We start from the raw sequence: 6,064 nt of genomic DNA, 5'->3' as shown, positions 1-6,064 counted from the left end.
AGATATCATCACCCCACCGGCACGCCAACGGCGTGTGTGATGATACTCAAGCATTATACATACTCTCCCATACGCCGCATCGCCAACGACACGTATGGAAAGTGTCTCACACACCGCATCGCCAACGCCATGTGTGAGACCCGTAATCTCATGGCCTTCCCACCCCACCGGCACTGCCAACGACGTGTGTGGGAAGCCTAGTAACTAGGGAATGGTACTCACCTACCATACTCATATCTCACAACCATCCATCAAACTCCTATCTTTCCACAATCTCACCACAACAACCTCTCATACTCTATACATAGACAATATAGATAGCCATCCCAAAATCCATATCAACATAATCATCATACTCAAATATATATGTTCATATTCAAAATATATATCCAAGATATATAAACATATTCAAATCATCGACCAAAGACTTATTACATCAAAGTCACCATCATTTAAAGTATATGCACAAAACTTTCATAATTAAAAACCATGCATATGCTTAAAACAAAGTCCACTCACAAGTAATCCCAAGCTGCCCGGCCCCGTGAGGGTCCCGCCTGCTGCGAGTGATCAACCGAAGTACCTATTCCAAGATACAAATCCTTGATTAACGATCGTACTTCCAAAACGGAAATTCACGAAAGGAAATACTTAAATCCCCAAGTTCCCGGTGCGCTCACGTCCAAAGGAACATCCTAGGGTCCGGTTACAGATTGGAATTCGCTTCCCAATCGCACGGTGATCGCGATTTCCCTAAACTTCACATTATTGAATCGGAACATCCGGGGCTCCAATTCACGATCCGCGAATTCCTACAGGTTTCTAAGAGTACCTAAATCAACATACTTCAATTTGGAAACGATCCAACGGTCAGAACTTATCGAACCCGGATAACGCACAATATGCGAAATCCGTTCGATAGTCAAACGATATCCAAATTGAGATCCGCGAAATCCTACGCACTCGTGACAGCCTAAGGATCTCAACAGGACGAAAAACAACTTCACCCACCTTGCCCACGCGCCGCCACACGCGCCGGCAGCGCGGTGTGTAGAGAGATTTCCGGCGACGGAAAATCTCCAAACCAACGCTCACCCTTCCAATCCTAGATACTACTCGAAGAGTGGAGCAACTTTTTCAACTACGGCAACATCCAATTCGGACGGCAAGTGGCCGGAATTTCAAATTGAAATCCGGCCAAAACCTAGATTTCCAATTCGGTTCCAAAACTCAAAATCGATCCAAACCTAAACAACAGTCAGCTAGAATACGTAAAAAGGAGAAGAAACCTCACCGGTTCACCGGAATTGGGCGGAGACGACAGATCAACAATCGGAAACTTCCGGTTTGAACCAGATCAGACGTCGAATTGAGGTTTCCGGGAAATTGGGTGGGTCTTGATCGGGCTTGAGACGAGTCGAATGGGACCGGTGCCCCTTCCGTTGCGGAGCCGAGAGAATCGAAGAGAGAGAAAGAGAGTCGGGAGAGAGAAACGGGAGAGAGAGAGAGAGTGTACGCGGGAGGAAGAGAGAGAAAGTGAGGTAAAACTGAAAATCTGATTTTTACTAAACCCTTCGAATATTTACGTTACGCCACCGAACAAGTTTTGATCGCCAAAACTTCGTTAAATCTCGATTCAGGCCTACCGCCTTTGTCTACGGTTTCGTCTCAGTACCACCTACGCAACCACACCACTCACGGTCCCAAAATCTTCCCGGATAAGAAAGTGACCAAAATCACCCTTAACCCAGGAATAATTAAATATTTTCCCTTAATTAGATTAAATAGGAAAATAAACGGGGTCGGGGTGTTACATTCTACCCTCCTTATAGAAATTTCGTCCCCGAAATTCACATACCTGTCAATGGAAGAGATAAGGATACTTGGCCCGCATCTGCTCTTCGGGTTCCCAAGTAGCTTCTTCAACAGTTTGACTTCTCCACAAGACTTTCACTACCGGGATGGATCTAGAACGCAACTTCTTTCTTTCCTATCCAAGATCTGTACTGGTTGTTCCTCATACGTCAAATCTTCTTCCAATTCCACAGGTTGGTATTCTAATACATGGGAAGGATCTGGCATGTATTTCCGAAGCATAGATACATGGAATACATCATGAACTTGAGACAGTTCTGGAGGTAAGGCTAGTCTGTAAGCCACAGGTCTAATTCGCTCCGTGATCTCATAGGGTCCAATGTAACGAGGGCTTAACTTCCCACGTTTCCCAAATCTCATCACACCCTTCCAAGGAGATAACTTCAGGAACACCCAATCCCCAACTGTAAACTCAAGATCTTTGGACCTGTTATCTGCATAACTCTTCTGTCGGTCTTGTGCAGTTTTCAACTTCTCTTTTATAATCTTCACCTTCTCATTTGTTACTCGGATACTATCCACTTTTTCCAGTTTCTTGTCACCCACTTCATTCCAACAAATAGGAGTCCTGCACTGCCTCCCATACAACGCCTCATAAGGAGCCATCCCAATACTCGAATGATAGCTGTTATTATAAGCGAACTCCACCAAGGCAAGGTGAACATCCCATGCATCTTTAAACTGTAACACACAGGACCTCAACATGTCCTCCAGAGTCTGGATAGTCCTTTCCGATTGTCCATCGGTTTGTGGGTGAAAAGCAGTACTGAATTGCAATCTAGTACCCATAGCTTCTTGCAAACACCTCCAAAATCGAGAAGTGAATCTAGGATCCCTGTCCGATACAATGGATACAGGTGCTCCATGCAATCTGACAATCCTCATCCACAAAAAGTTTTGCCAACCTTGTCAAAGGATAGGTCTCCTTGATGGGTAGGAAATGAGCAGACTTGGTAAGTCTATCCACTATCACCCAAATTCCATCATGACCCTTTGAAGTACGTGGAAGCTTAAAAACAAAATCCATGGTAATACGCTCCCACTTCCATTCAGGAATCTGAAGTGGTTGCATGAGTCCCGATGGCTTCTGTCGCTCTGCCTTCACTTGTTGACATATCAAACATCTGCTCACATATTTAGCAATGTCTCCCTTCATATGCGGCCATGAATAATATGCCCGTAGCGTCCGGTACATCTTCGTACTACCCGGATGCATGGTGTAAGTGGAGCAGTGAGCTTCTTCCATGATTTCTCTTTTCAACTCAACATTCTTACCAGGTACACATAAACAAGCTCCTTTTACCAAGGCTCCGTCTCCCCTTATAGCATAATCCTTCCGCGTTCCATTCTCTACTTCTCCCCTTATCCTACAGAGTATAGGATCTTCCAACTGGCCTGCAATTACCCGTTCCACCATAATGGGTCTCACATGCAAGCTAGCAAGGATTCCACCTTGTTGAGTCATCTCCATTTCTACTCCATCTTTCCGTAGTTCCACCAACAACGGAAGATAGGCCGCCTTAATATGGGCTAAGTTCGCAGGAGCCTTCCTACTCAATGCGTCTGCAACCACATTAGCTCGGCCTGGGTGATACTCAATCGTACAATCATAATCCTTGATCAATTCCAACCAGCGCCGTTGTCTCATATTCAGTTCCTTCTGGGTAAAGAAATACTTGAGGCTCTTATGATCCGTGAAAATCTGACAGGTCTCACCATACAAGTAATGTCGCCAAATCTTCAGAGCAAACACTACTGCGGCAAGTTCCAAGTCATGGACTGGATAATTTCGCTCATGCTTTTTGAGTTGCCTCGAGGCATAAGCAATCACCCGGTCATGTTGCATCAAAACACATCCCAAACCTGTAAAGATGCATCATCTGTAGATCACAAAGCCCCAGAGTTATCGGAAGAGCCAAAGCAGTGCGGTGGTCAACCGCTTCTTCAATTCAAAACTCGTTCGCACTCTTCCGTCCACTCAAATGCAACATCCTTCCTTGTCAACCGCGAGAGGGGTGTTGCTATCGAAGAAAACCCTTCCACAAATCGACGATAGTAACCTGCTAACCCCAGAAAACTTCGTACTTCCGTTACACTTGTGGGTTGTACCCAATTCACAATAGCCTCAATCTTCTGTGGGTCCACATAAATCCCTTCCGTTGAGATTACATGTCCAAGGAACACCACTCTATCCAGCCAAAACTGACACTTGCTAAATTTGGCATAGAGTTGCTTCCTTCTTAAAGTCCTTAATACCAACCTCAGGTGCTTCTTATGTCCTTCCAAAGTCTTAGAATAAACCAAGATATCATCTATGAACACAATCACAAAGTGATCCAAATAAAGTCGAAACACTCTGTTCATGAGATCCATAAATGCTGCTGGAGCATTCGTCAACCCGAACGGCATCACCAGAAATTCATAATGTCCATACCGCGTTCTGAATGCGGTCTTGGGGACATCCTCTTCTCTGATCCTCAATCGATGGTATCCTGACCTCAGATCAATCTTAGAGAAATACTAAAACTTCCTGTCATGGGTGTCGGCCTCACACTGACATAGGGTACGAAATTGTGTGCTACGAAAGAATGTGTGGCCCCCGGGTCAATTAAAACACGAGCAAGATAGCCGAAAATAGGGATCATACCAGTAATCACATCCGGAGTGGCTGTGCCTCCTGCTGGGTCATAGAAAACACCCTAGCTTTGAGTGGTAGAACGCCAGCTGACCCTTGAATTTCTGCCACTTCTTCCCGAGAAGATGGCGGTGCCACTCTTTGGAAGATCCCGCCGCAGAGGAAGTAGCACCACTCGACTGATCTTGACCCATGGTACCTGCCTGCTGGGCTCCGATCCTCGTGACCGGTACATCAATGGGTAAATCGTGGCAAAACCTCTTGGTATGCCCCTGTCCACAAAAATAGCATCTTGGGCCGCTCAAGCTTGGTTTACCCTTGAATGGAATGGGGCAATCCTTTGCAAAATGCCCCACCTGTCCGCAATCTGTAATATGTCAACCTACCGCTCGGAGGGAGTCCTAGCTGTGCTAGATGCAGTCGTTGCTCAAAATTGAGTCCATCTTTGCCGGACGAGTACCGGATCTCCCACTACAGGCGTAATCGATCCTCGTCCACCCGACCATCCACCACTAGCGAGCTGAACTAGATCCTCCTCTCTTGGATGGGCCCCGACTTGGGCCACCCAATCCTGCGCATCTCTCCGGCGTCTTCCTGCACTCAAGGCACATGTCCTAGATACTCTGCAGCCTTGAGCTAAAGCTCTCATGTTAGGATACGTGCTAGCGAACCACGCATTGAATCTCCCACCATAGACCGCCTTCAAAACGTCGCACGGTCCTCTTGAGCCACTAATTCCGGTGCAAACCTCGATTCATTAAACTTGTGCTCATATTCGCCACCGACATTGATCCTTGCTTGGATATAAGAACTCTGTCTTTTTGGCATAGCGATAGGAAGGTGGATAGAACTGATCGAAAAGATCCTTTGGAATTCCTCCCAGGTAATTGCAGCTGGATTCCCATAGCCCCTCTTTGCAGCTTTCCACCAGTGATAGGCATTCCCTTTTAACAGAAAGGTAGCTAAACGGACCCTATCTTCATCAGGACACTCCAGTACCTCGAAAATCCGCTCCACATCAGTAATCCAGACTCGGCCTCTGCCGGATCCGGGCCACCCATGAACTCTTTGGCTCCGAGCTCTTTCACCCTTTTAATTTCCGAACTTTCAGATTCGCCTCCGCAAAGCAGTAGTCATGGTGCGGGTGAATTGACTCAACACATGGCGCAAGTCCAGGGCATTCTCTCCGGCAGGTGGAGATGGTGGAGGAGATGGAACTGGAGGTGAAGGAGGTGGTGACGGAGATGGTGGTGGAGGATTTGGGCCCCATCTTTGACCACGACCTCGTGTTCTCGGTCGGCGTGTTGCCATGGTTCTACACAAAGAAACCATCGAATCATTAGATCAACAATGCAGCAAAAGTGCAAGTGTCGAAGGAAAATGAACCTAATGCTCTGATACCAAGCTGACAGGACCCGCCGGAATATCCTCAGAATCGGGCGGACCCGTCTTAGTGCCGACATCATACTGATGCCGGGCCCACTTACTAAAACCCAAGACATTCTACCAAAATTTTGGCAGAGTCTCCCCTGTAAAATGCTCAAACCAACAATA

This window comes from Prunus mume, linkage group LG5 (genome assembly GCF_029339155.1).
Source record: "Prunus mume cultivar Tortuosa linkage group LG5, ASM2933915v1, whole genome shotgun sequence".
Classification (NCBI taxonomy): domain Eukaryota; kingdom Viridiplantae; phylum Streptophyta; class Magnoliopsida; order Rosales; family Rosaceae; genus Prunus; species Prunus mume.
This window is presented reverse-complemented; position numbering follows the sequence as displayed.